The sequence below is a fragment of the Sebastes fasciatus genome, chromosome 3 (assembly GCF_043250625.1).
Source record: "Sebastes fasciatus isolate fSebFas1 chromosome 3, fSebFas1.pri, whole genome shotgun sequence".
NCBI classification, from domain to species: Eukaryota; Metazoa; Chordata; class Actinopteri; order Perciformes; family Sebastidae; genus Sebastes; species Sebastes fasciatus.
In genome coordinates this window covers 39,171,309-39,183,561 of record NC_133797.1, presented here as the reverse complement: position 1 = coordinate 39,183,561, position 12,253 = coordinate 39,171,309, and the positions used below count along the sequence as shown (strand labels likewise).

The 12,253-nt window shown below is 40.7% G+C and overlaps 1 pseudogene; it reads left to right on the top strand.

The window, feature by feature from the left end:
• The first annotated feature begins 8,210 nt into the window (after positions 1-8,210).
• On the top strand, positions 8,211-10,584 carry LOC141762899 (ecto-ADP-ribosyltransferase 4-like; annotated as a pseudogene).
• The last annotated feature ends 1,669 nt before the right edge of the window (positions 10,585-12,253 follow it).

Sequence of the window (12,253 nt, the reverse complement as noted above, 5' to 3'; positions counted from 1 at the left end):
ACAGCACTCTCACTACCTCTGACAAAGACACAATGAGTCAGCACCTGAGCACTGAAACCAGGGGTAGAAATAGGCTTCAACCACCTGATCCTCATCAGGGACTATTAGGATCCACAGCTGCCTCTGCTCAGAGATAATGAACCCAACCAGCCTGCTGAGTGGCAAGTGACCCTCACAACAACCTTGAACTTTGAAGTCTATTTACCATTTACACATTCATGCATCAATAATTATAATCCAGTTATACATTTGTTGAAGTAAGCTGAAAAAAAGTCCCTCAAAAATGAAATGAAATGCAAAAATTAAATTAAATGTTCAACTTCTTTAAGTTCATAACACAAACTGCACATGCAGTATTTCCAGGACTGCGTTTCGTGGACCTATTTATTATAGTACTACTATACTGTTCATACAATGACAAAAGCATTTGACAAATCTCACTTCTGCAGAGGTATACTTTGAACAAGCAGACCCGATGTGAAGCACTTTAGATTTTGCTGAAGTTAAATGACCAGATCAGATCCATGACTTTGCTGTCATGGACTCAGCGTGCCGTCACATCCAAGGAGAAGCTTTCACAACTGTGCGAACATTGGGACGAGCCTTTCACAACAAGTTGGGTGAAAGCTGTTGATAGAAGCCATGATGCATTACTCATCTGACATGTCTTGAGGAAAAATTCATGAGAACTACCCTTAAATATCAGGATAGAGAAATGCACCCCCAGCTCTGGTAAGCTGGTCGATAGACCAACTCCAGGGGAACTTTCGTTTTTATGTTTTTGACATATTGGCACAGGAGAAGAAGCACCGTGAACTTCTGTTAACAAAGACATAACAGTCTGAATTTGTTAGATGCTACTTCACCATAAAAAGTCAGCGGCTGAGGCACAGTGTTCATAGTGGAAGTTCTGCAGTAGCTTCAACATGACATTGAACGACTAGCTAAAGACAGTGATCAGCTTTAAACACATGTACAATGATCTTCCCCGTGACTGTGCACAAACAAGCACCACGCTCACAGAAATTGATTTCCAAGCAAAGATATCTATGAGAATTAAAGCAGAATACTTCCACTAGAAAATGAAAAAAAGCTCTTTACAACATCTTTGTAACTTCCTTCCTGAAACTAATTGTCCCACAGGTCACATTCACCTTTTTGCAATAAATGGCAATGTGAAAAAATCCTGGTATTACTGTAGGGCCACATTGAGGAAAAAGAAATTGGATATTTCGAGAATAAAGTCATATAGTTTTACGAAAACAAAGTCATAAAATTAAGGAAATAAAGTCATAGGTTTACGAGAAAAAGTCGTAATATTATGAGAATAAAGTCCTAAGTTTATGAGAAAAAAAGTCATAATAATTTTTTGTGAGACTCACATGAACTGTGTCGCTTCATGTCGTATTCCCCCCCTGAGTGAAATTGAAAAATTACTGGCAAATTTCACAAAAATATAACTTATACTACTTATAAATACTTTTATACGTTTCACCGTCTTTGTTATAGCTGCTCTTCCTTTTCTTTGTAGTAGTTTCCATCATATTCCGCCTACATCTGCACAGCTTGTGACTTTGCGGTGACTCGCAATTTCCCCCGTTGGGCGTAGCGTAGCAAAGACGGTGAAATGTTAACCTGCACTTGACCCAATGTGTGCGCAGATTGACAGCAAACACGTGCTTCCTGCTTTCTTCACAGCCATTGGATAAAATCCAGATTTTTAAAAAAGTGTCTGTTCTGCAGCGGTTTGACTTTTGAAAACTAGAGCCAATGAAAATGTGGGACATCGTCTCAATATGTGGGACGTGGGAACAAGGGATAAAATTGCAGTGCAATCCCTCGTAAAGTGGGACCCCTGGTTACCCTAGGTCGTAGGGAATAATGCAAAATGGAGAGAAGATGATCTTTGCTTTTTCTTCTTGTGAAGTACTGGATAGTTTGACCTCTTCAGGCCTCTAACACTTTTAGATTCAGGTGAAACAATCTAAGAAAATCACTCTTTTGTTAAAACTGCTCACAACTCATTGACAAGTGAAGAGGGGTAGCAAGCAGCGTGTGCTTGCAATTTAAGTATTATCAGCCAAAAAAAGACTGGGACACACTTTTTCATGACAGTTGATCATGGTCAGGTCACTAAAAACTACAGGATGGTTAGCAGCTGTATCGTGTGGGCAAGGCCTACTGAAAGAGGCTGGGACACGGGTCTTGAGCTATGGGGGTACAACACATGCACAGTGTAACTGGAGCAGCGGTCGTGTGTTGCGATTGGCTCAATTTTGGCGAGTGCAAACCAGATTTTACTGCGCATGAGTTGTACCGTCGATGACGCGTGACCTCTCCTCCTTTCACCCTTCTTGCATGTGGGTCCATTGCGGAGCTCTAAATAAGTTGCACATGTTGCCTCCAGCTTTCTGTGTGCAGAACCTCCCATTAAACACACGGTGGCAGCAGAACTCCACTGACAGGAGTCAGTCAGCCGGGCATACAGGTTACTGCAATATCAATATTAATGTAACTAAGCACATTTACTCAAGTACAGTACTTAAGTACAATTTTGAGGTACATGTACTTTATTTGAGTGTTTCCATTTTCTGCTACTTTATAATTCTACTCCACTACATCTCAGAGGGAAAGGTTGTAGGTAGTATTTACTGCACTACACTTATTGGACAGCTTTAGTTACTTTGCAGGTTTATATTGTTTATTAATAATCTCAATCAACTAATACATTATGATATACAGTATATATATATATATATATATATATATATATATATATACTGTATATATATATACATACAATAAATAACCAGCTGCAATAGTAATGTGATGTATACAGTACTGCATCAAGACATGTGCCATTATGCATAATACTAATGATAATACTAATAATAATAATAATAATAATAACAATAACAATAACAATAATAATAATAATAATAATAATAAAAAGGTACTTTTAGATACTTTAAGTACAGTATATATACACTGTGGTATTACTACCTTTTCTTAACGATTTTGGTAACACTTTTGGTCCGCAAATTTCATGGTAATTAGGTGATAATTAGCAGGAAATCTATTTGAAATTTCTTTGGAATTACTGCCAAATTACCCCAATATTTACCTCTAAATTTATCGAAAATCACTTTATTATAAACATGATTTAATAATTATATGCTAAAATAGCATATAATGGTTAAAATAGGGCCCTTAGGCTTGAGAAGCTGCTGCTCTTCATCGGAGGTGGAAAACTAATAGAAGACACTTCTGATCAGACACAAATCTCACCAAGCTCCAAATTTAGAGTAAATTTGGAGCTTTATTTAGCCTCCTTTATAACAAGCTAGTACGACATGGTTGGTACCAATGGATCATTAGGTTTTCTGATTTCATAGTTTCACTCTAGCTTTATATATACAGTATATATATATATATATATATATATATACTGTATATACACACACACAGCAAAAAAGAATATTTCTTTTTAACATTTATATTCTTACAAATTGTATAGAGTCCTTGAAAAGGTGTACTGTTATTGTTATTGTTATTGTGCAGAGTGAAAAGTGAAGGTTAGTTTTTGTATTTGGGGCTGTGGGTGTTTGTGGGTCTGTGTTTGTGGGCTGTAATAACCACACACCACAAATCATACCTGACACACACACATGTATATTTGTCATCCTGTTTTTGACATACTTTAAATGTCAGTGTGGTTCAGATGCAAAAGCAACAACCGTTCATTATAACTGAATGTTGTGAAAAAGAGAAGAATCACACATGAAATCAAGAAGAGACATCAAACACCATAACAGACTGGGGAAATGACAAGCTGCAGGGAAGTAAAGGACGGTAAACAATTAACTTGTACAGGGGGGATGAAGAAGCTATGTTGCTTGTGGTGGTGTTGGTTCATAAAACATCTGATGTGGTGCACATTTAAACACAGGATCCAGGGAGCCGTTCCAACAATTTATTAAAGTCAAGGTGTGAAGTTGGATGGCAGTTGGTGGATGATTTTTTCTATTAAGAAAGGACATTAACAGATGATATTATAAATCTCATAAATATAATACAGATTACAATTAATAAGTCAATTCATTTTAACTTACATCTTTATGCATCCACAATCTGGAATTTGCCTTTTCTCCTTCACATATTAAACTCAGGTATCTAACATAACACAAAACAATCTGTTAACTTTCAAACAATATATATCTCATTTCAACCAAATAAATTATAAAGGCACAAAAGCCACATTAAACTCACATCACTCTCTTTGTTCTGCCTGGAATTGTTTGGAGGGAAAAGGGAGGGTTCAGGCCTGGAGGGCAGACTTATATAACCTACGGGGGAGTGGTTTAGTCAAGTGTGCATTCTATACCATGCCTGCAGGTGGGTTAGGGACTTGTGATTTAACAGCCGCCCCTTCAAATGGTACATTTGAATTTAATAAACAAATCGCAAGTTATTCATTGGAGTCAGATTCAACTGGTGAGAGAATGACCAGTCGGGCAACTGGTCTGATAAATCTTTTCCCCTTCGTTGTGACCTCCACTTTTCGGGTCCTTCCATCGTGACTTGGGAGGATTTGTGACACTTTCCCTACAGGCCATAATCCTCTAGGTAGCTGGGGGTCCATTATCAATACTACTGTTCCTTCCTTCAGATTCTGGGTGTCCTTTTGCCATTTATTCCGTACCTGTAGTTTCTGATGAAGGAGGACCAAAACCGATCAGCTAGTATTTGACTGTGCCTCCATCGTCTCCGTCCAAGCAAGTTGGTCTCTGCATAGACAGCCTGTGGCAGAGAAGCATCTCGCCGCCCCATGAGAAGGAGATTTGGGGTAATGGGGTCAGGGTCTGCTATGTCAGCAGATGCATATCCGATTGGTTTGGAATTTAGAATTCCTTCTATCTCCACTAGGACTGTGTTTAGGACTTCCTCAAAAACAGTTTGGCTTCCCACTGTAACCCTGAGAGCAGCTTTAATTGATCTGATTTCCCTTTCCCACATTCCCCCAAAATGAGGGGCATTTGGAGGGTTAAAGTGGAACTGTATTTGGGATTTACCTAGCTGTTCTCTCAGTTGTGGATTCATGGCTGCGAACGCTTCTCTCAGTTCTCTGTCTCCTCCTTTGAAGTTGGTGCCACAGTCAGAAAGGAGCTCATACGGGCGTCCTCTACGTGCAATGAAACGCCTGAGGGACATAAGAAAACTGTTAGAATCAAGACTGTTTAACAGTTCTATATGGGAACATCTGGTGGTCATACACTTGAACAGTATTCCCCATCGTTTCTCTACCCGGCGCCCCAATTTAATGTTTAGGGGGCCAAAACAGTCTACTCCTGTAGACCAGAAAGGGGGTTTCCATAGCCTCAGCCTGGATGAAGGTAGGTCAGCCATTTTTGGATACACAGGTTTTGCCCGCCATTTTCGGCACTCAGTACATGCCCACTGATGTTTTTTGACAGCTTGTCTGCCCCGGAGGATCCAGTAAGCACGGCGTATTTCAGCAAATACCCTGTCAGGGCCTGGGTGAAGGAGTCGCTCGTCGTAATCTTTAATCAACAGTTTTATTAGAGGATGTTTAGGGTCAAGCACTATGGGATGGATGGTATCAGGTTCTAGGTCTTTACTTTGTCTCAGTCTGCCACCCACTCTTATAATTCCAATTGTTTCGTCAAACTCAGGAGAGAGAGGCAACAGACGACTATGTGGGGGAAGTTCTTTGCCCGATTTCAGTGCCTGAAATTCCTCTGGGAAACTTTCGGATTGGGCATGAGAGATTAGTGCAGTTTCTGCTTTGGTTCTTGTTTTGGTGATGGGATCAGGATTTGAATAACAGGTTGAGGTTTGCATCTTTTGGCAAGTGGCATTTATCAGGTCTGTCCAGGTGTTGTATTCCTTTGGATCAGGTAGGTCAAATGGTTTAGTGGGTTGTGTGAAGCCACAAAAAAGGGGTTTCCTCAACTCTGTGGGTAGCTCGGTAGCAGGAGCAGGACAGACGGGCCATTGACCAGGAGGAAGGTGGAGGAATGCAGGACCTCTATGCCATCGATGTGTGGTAGTTAAATCTTTGAGTGGCTTACCTCTGGTGATATCATCTGCAGAGTTCTGCTTTGTGTCCACATACCTCCATTCACTGGCTGAGGTTAGTTCGAGTATCTCCACGATTCTGTTGGCTACAAAGACCTTATACCTGCAGGATTCAGATAGGAGCCATGTTAGTACCACAGTGGAATCAGACCACAGAAAGGTTCTGTCAATGGGGACTGTCAGTTCAGCTTTGATTAGTTTACTCAGCTGTGCTCCAGTCAGGGCTGCAGATAGCTCCAAGCGGGGTATAGTCAGTTGCTTTAGAGGAGCTACACGTGATCTGGCCATTACAAATGAGACATTAGTCTCCCCCATCTGGTTTATGGTTTTCATGTATGCCACTGAACCATATGCTCTCTCTGAAGCATCACAGAAGATGTGTAGTTCTCTGTCTGTCACTTTGCAAGAAACATTAGGGTTGTTACCATCATACCACCTGGGGAAGGAGATGTGAACCAGGTTTGGGAGTTCACTCTCCCATCCATCCCATGCACGTTGCAGGTCACCGGTGGGGATCGGCTGATCCCACTGCTTGTTGTTCACCCAGAGCTGCTGGAGCAGAACTTTGGCTCTAGTGGTGAATGGGATGATGTATCCTAAGGGGTCATATTGTGAAGCCAGCACTTTATACACATTTCTCATGGTTAGAGTTTGGTAGGAGACGGGTCTGTGTCTATAGCCCAAGGTATCAGAGACACAATGCCAGCTGAGCCCTAGTGCACCCTCTACTGGATCTGTCCGGTTTTGATTCAGCCAGAGCTCAGCACTGTCTGACCTGGCAGCTGCTGGTAGGTGATCAACAACAGATGGAAAGTTACTTGCCCATTGCCTAATTTCAAAACCACCAGTTGACAACAGAGCCTTTATCTTGAGAAGAAGTTGTTTTGCTTCATTTGGGCAGGCGAGTGATCTCAGGCAATTATCTACATAGAATGACTCAAGAACAGTTTCAACCACATCCTCTGTCCTTACTGTGATCCTGCACATGTTTCTGGACAGCATATGTTGCACAGCAGGGGCTACATGTTGTGCCGAATGGGAGCACTTGCCATTCGTAGACAGTTGGTGTCTCTTTACGTTTCATGTCACGCCACAAGAACCTGAGAAGCGGTTTGTCCTCCAGTAATAGCTTTACTTGGTGGAACATTCCTTTAATATCTCCACTCATAGCAACTCTGTGTTGGCGGAAACGGAGCAGAACACCAAGTAGTGATGGGCCTAAAGTGGGGCCAGGAAGGAGTTGGTCATTGAGTACTTGGCCTTGATAGGTGAAGGAGCAGTTGAATACAACACGATGTTTGTCGTTGTGCTCCACTAAGTGATGGGGAATATACCATGATTCTTTTGACTCAGTAATTTGTTCTGCATTGAGTTTTGCAACATAACCAGCCCGATATAGTTTGCTGATCTCATTACTGTAGATGTCGGCTAATTCAGGATTCTTCTCAAGTCTGCGCTCGGTGTGGCGGAGAAGGGGCATTACTGATTCAAATGGGGCATTAAGTTCAGGTGCACCTTTCTTTCTTAACAAAGGTGTTGCATAACGTGCAGTTCTATCTGTGTCCACTCGTATGGTCTTTGCACTCAGAAGGTCCATGGCCTCCTTATCTTGCTTTGATCTAGTGATCAACTTTTCATTTCTGAAGGGAAGGGTATCAACTTGCCACAATTGCTCCACATGGTGTTTCAGTTCAGCATAGGGGTTAGCTTGTGATGTGAATAGACATTGGATAGAGTCAGGTAACTCACCAAGAGAAGTAGGTCCTTGTAATGCCCATCCAAGCCTTGTCCTCACTGCAGCTGGTGCTCCCTTTGGGCAGGTATATCACTCTCTCTTTGTTCTGCCTGGAATTGTTTGGAGGGAAAAGGGAGGGTTCAGGCCTGGAGGGCAGACTTATATAACCTACGGGGGAGTGGTTTAGTCAAGTGTGCATTCTATACCATGCCTGCAGGTGGGTTAGGGACTTGTGATTTAACACTTGTGTTATATTCTGTTTTAGCTTTTATCCTAGCTTTTATTTTTAGCTTGTTTTTATTTTCTAATCTTTAATGTTTTTATGTTTTTATAACTGTTTTAATTATGTCTTAATGTTCTTTTGCACTTTGCCGCAATGTTCTTGATTGTCTATGTAAAGCACTTTGAATTTGGCCTGTTGTTGAAATGTGCTCTACAAATAAAGCTGCCTCGCCCTGCCTTGCCTAAATGTTTTCAAAAATCCACAGGGAGCCACTGAAGAGGGGCTAAAGAGCCGCAGGTTGCTGACCCCTGTGCTAACTTGACCGAGGATAAAATAATTCAATCATGCATCTCTTCTAGACCTTCCAAATGTTAAGGAGAACCGAATCGATCAAATTCTGACAGAGATACGAGTCAATCAATTATGTAGAGATGTCTGGGTAATAAAACACCGCTGCGATTACTCCGCGCTCCAGTCTGATTTGTGATTGGTCGGATGGATAACGTCTATACAGCTGATAAAAATAGACCCATACGGGGTTCTATTTCATCCTTACTGACCGCCAGAGGCAGTGCTTCAACACTGAACTCTGGCGGTCATCCAGGATTCATAGAACCGTAGTTACATTCGTAACTATCGTTCTATTTCATCCTTACTGACCGCCAGAGTTCAGTGTTGAAGCACTGCCTCTGGCGGTCATCCAGGATTCATAGAACCGTAGTTACATTCGTAACTATCGCTTTAAACACGAGATGTACGTCATATGTAGGTCAAATGCAAAATGTAAACATTGAGAAAGGAAACACGTTTTGTGAGTCTTTTGCAAATATCAGTGATGAAGAGACACACCAACATAAACTAATAAATACTTCAAGTTACATTTCCATCTGAAATTATTTTATTTTTATCATTATTTTATTAGATTAGCACAATGTTTCATTTCTGATGCCCACTTATTTTAGAAGCACATCTGTAATTAATATTAATATATGCTCAAAACCACTTTAATTTAGCCTGTTTTACTTTTTTTTATTTTGCTGCATCCAACGATACATACAGTGCGGTCAGGTTTCAATAAATGGTCCCACTACAATGAAATTGCTACTATGGAGACTAACATCATCACACATGAATACAGTTGAACTCATTGGATCCACAAGAGTCTCAGCTTTACTGTGATACCCATTTTATGTAATTCAAGACTGTTTAGGGACCCCATGCAGAAATATTCAAATACACCATTTTAGAATAGAAGGAAATGACCCATTTATACTGCATGCAAAAAAACTGCATGTGATTATAAAGTGGGCATGTCTGTAAAGGGGAGACTCGTGGGTACCCATATAACCTATTTTCATTCATATATCTTGAGGTCAGAGGTCAAGAGACCCCTTTGAAAAATGGCCATGACAGTTATTCCTCGTTAAAATGTAATTTAATGTTATTTTGTAAAATGCATTATCTAAATAAAACTACATGTTCTGTTTTTTCAACAGTTGCCTGAACATGACACCATAAAGGCCCTGTTGAAACGCTCTGATGTCCAAAAGGTCGATGTTGAGACATCCTCTCCACAGGAGGCTACAGTGGACCCATCTTCAGCATCTGAAGAGCCTGTAAATGTTCAGAATACCTCCGTTCAGGCTGCCGTGCAGAAAACCACAAACGCCTCGCTGAAGGCAGCAGTACAGGTCCCGTCAGGTCTGTCCAGGCTCATCAGAATCCCTCTCAGCTTGTCTCTGGACTCCGTCGATGACATGTATTACGGCTGCTCCCAGAAGATGCTGATCAACGTGAAACGCCACTACCTCCCCAGGAGCACCAGGGAAGGTCTGCACTCCACATACACAAAGCTGTGTGCCCTCAAAGCCATGAAGAATAAGGACATGTATGACCCGCTGTCCTGGAATCACTTCAGGGCTCTGTGTGCCTACACAGCGGGGTCATACGACGACCTAAACCGAGCAGTCCGTAGGGGGAAGGCTTCCTACAAGACATCGTTTCAATTCCACGCCCTCCACTTCCTGCTGTCTGACGCCATCCGGCTCCTCAAACTCAACCAAAGAAGCTGCTTCACCACCTACCGGAGGAGCAAACTGCTCTTCATCGGGGAATTAGGACAAACCATTCGCTTCGGCTCATTCGCCTCCAGCTCCCTCAACAAGGACTTGCGTCAGTTTGGACAGAGGACCTGCTTTGAGATAGAAACATGTTTTGGCGCCTACCTCAATCCTATTCCGAGTTTGACTCGGACGAAGATGAAGTACTGATTCCTCCGTATGAGATGTTCACTATTGTCTCTGTGAACGTGACGGGAGAGAACGACTTACACTGTGATGCTTTCTACAAGCTTGAGACTGCCGGGGTTTACAGCAGTCTCAACTGCCAGGCTGAGGACCTTTATAATTAGCAGGAGTGTCCAATTTTAACACTATATCAGTTTAGCTACTGTCACCAGATCAGCAACATGTCTATTCTATTATGCTTCACTGTCTTGAATTCATTAAAACAAATGTCTATTTAGAGATTGAAAGTTCATTCTTGACCTTTGAAGCAAAACAGTCGCACCACAACGACCATTTAGTAGCTGTTCTGGAGCTTTAGATTGTATGACATCATCTTCCTCAGCAGATGGACGTAGCCCAGTTGTCATGAAATTAGTGATGTGTCGGACGCGAACGAGCCGGCTCAAAAGAATACAAAGTTAATTCATATGCTTTATTTCCATGTCTGCTGTTAAATATATGATAATTAGAAAATAACTTCTTTGAATATGGACTTCTTCTTTTTCAATAAGTCACACAATGGTGAGATTTGTGCCTGATCAGATGTGTCTTCTATTAGTTTTCCACCTCCGATGAAGAGCAGACGCTCCTCAAGCCTAAGGGCCCTATTTTAACCATTATATGCTATTTTAGCATACAATTATTAAATCATGTTTATAATAAAGTCATTTTTGATAAATTGAGTAATTTGGCAGTAATTCCAAAGAAATTTCAAATAGGTTACTTGCTAATTATCAGCTAATTACTATGAAATTTGCGGACCTATAAAATGAAATGTTACCAAAATCGTTAAGAAAAGGTAGTAATACCACAGTGTAAAAATACTGTACTTAAAGTATCTAAAAGTACCGTTTATTATTATTATGCTGAATGGTACATGTCTTGATGCAGTACTGTAAACATCACATTAATATTGCAGCTGGTTATGTACTGTATATATATGTATATGTATATGTATATATATATATGTATGTATATATACTGTATATCATAATGTATTAGTTGATTCAGATTATTAATACACAATATAAATCTGCAAAGTAACTAAAGCTGTCCAATAAATGTAGTGCAGTAAAAACTACCTACAACCTTTCCCTCTGAGATGTAGTGGAGTAGAAGTATAAAGTAGCAGAAAATGAAAACACTCAAGTAAAGTACAAGTACCTCAAAATTGTACTGTACTTGAGTAAATGTGCTTAGTTACATTAATACTAATATTGCAGTAACATGTATGCCCGGCTGACTGACTCCTGTCAGTGGAGTGCTGCTGCCACCATGTGTTTAATGGGAGGTTCTGCACACAGAAAGCTGGAGGCAACTTATATAAACTTCTTAAACAAATCTACTTCTGACAACACTTTAAGCAAGAAATAGGCGATGCCACTGCTGAATCTCCTGGCGACTGCTTCTCCTGCATTGAGACACCCTCCATCACGGATCTGGTGGAAATGCAGGTCGAGCATGTGCAGGCAGCAGCATGGAGGCGGGCCGGTCCAGCTTCATAGTCGTGGATCTTTCTTCAGTGTCAGCCTCGATTTCACCAAGCAGCCAAATTAATACCCTCACTTTACAGATTTGTATTAAACAGAGCAGTCGCTGTTTTGATTATTTATGTTTTTATTTATCTGCACCATCCTTGTATTTTTCACTCAAACACAAATGGTGCAGTAGTTCAACACTGTTCTCACAGTTTGGTACCTCAAATTACACAGCTTCTTTTCATTTCATTTAAAAATGTATTTAGAACATGTAGAATACAAAAAAAATAAAGAAAAAGAGAATGATCATACCAACAAGTGGACAACCAGAAAGAAGTAGTATTTACATACAATGAAAAGCAAAAGAAAAGCAAATTGTCAAACACTTCATGCCTTGATTTATATATTCGAAAAGGAGTAAGAAGAAGTACAA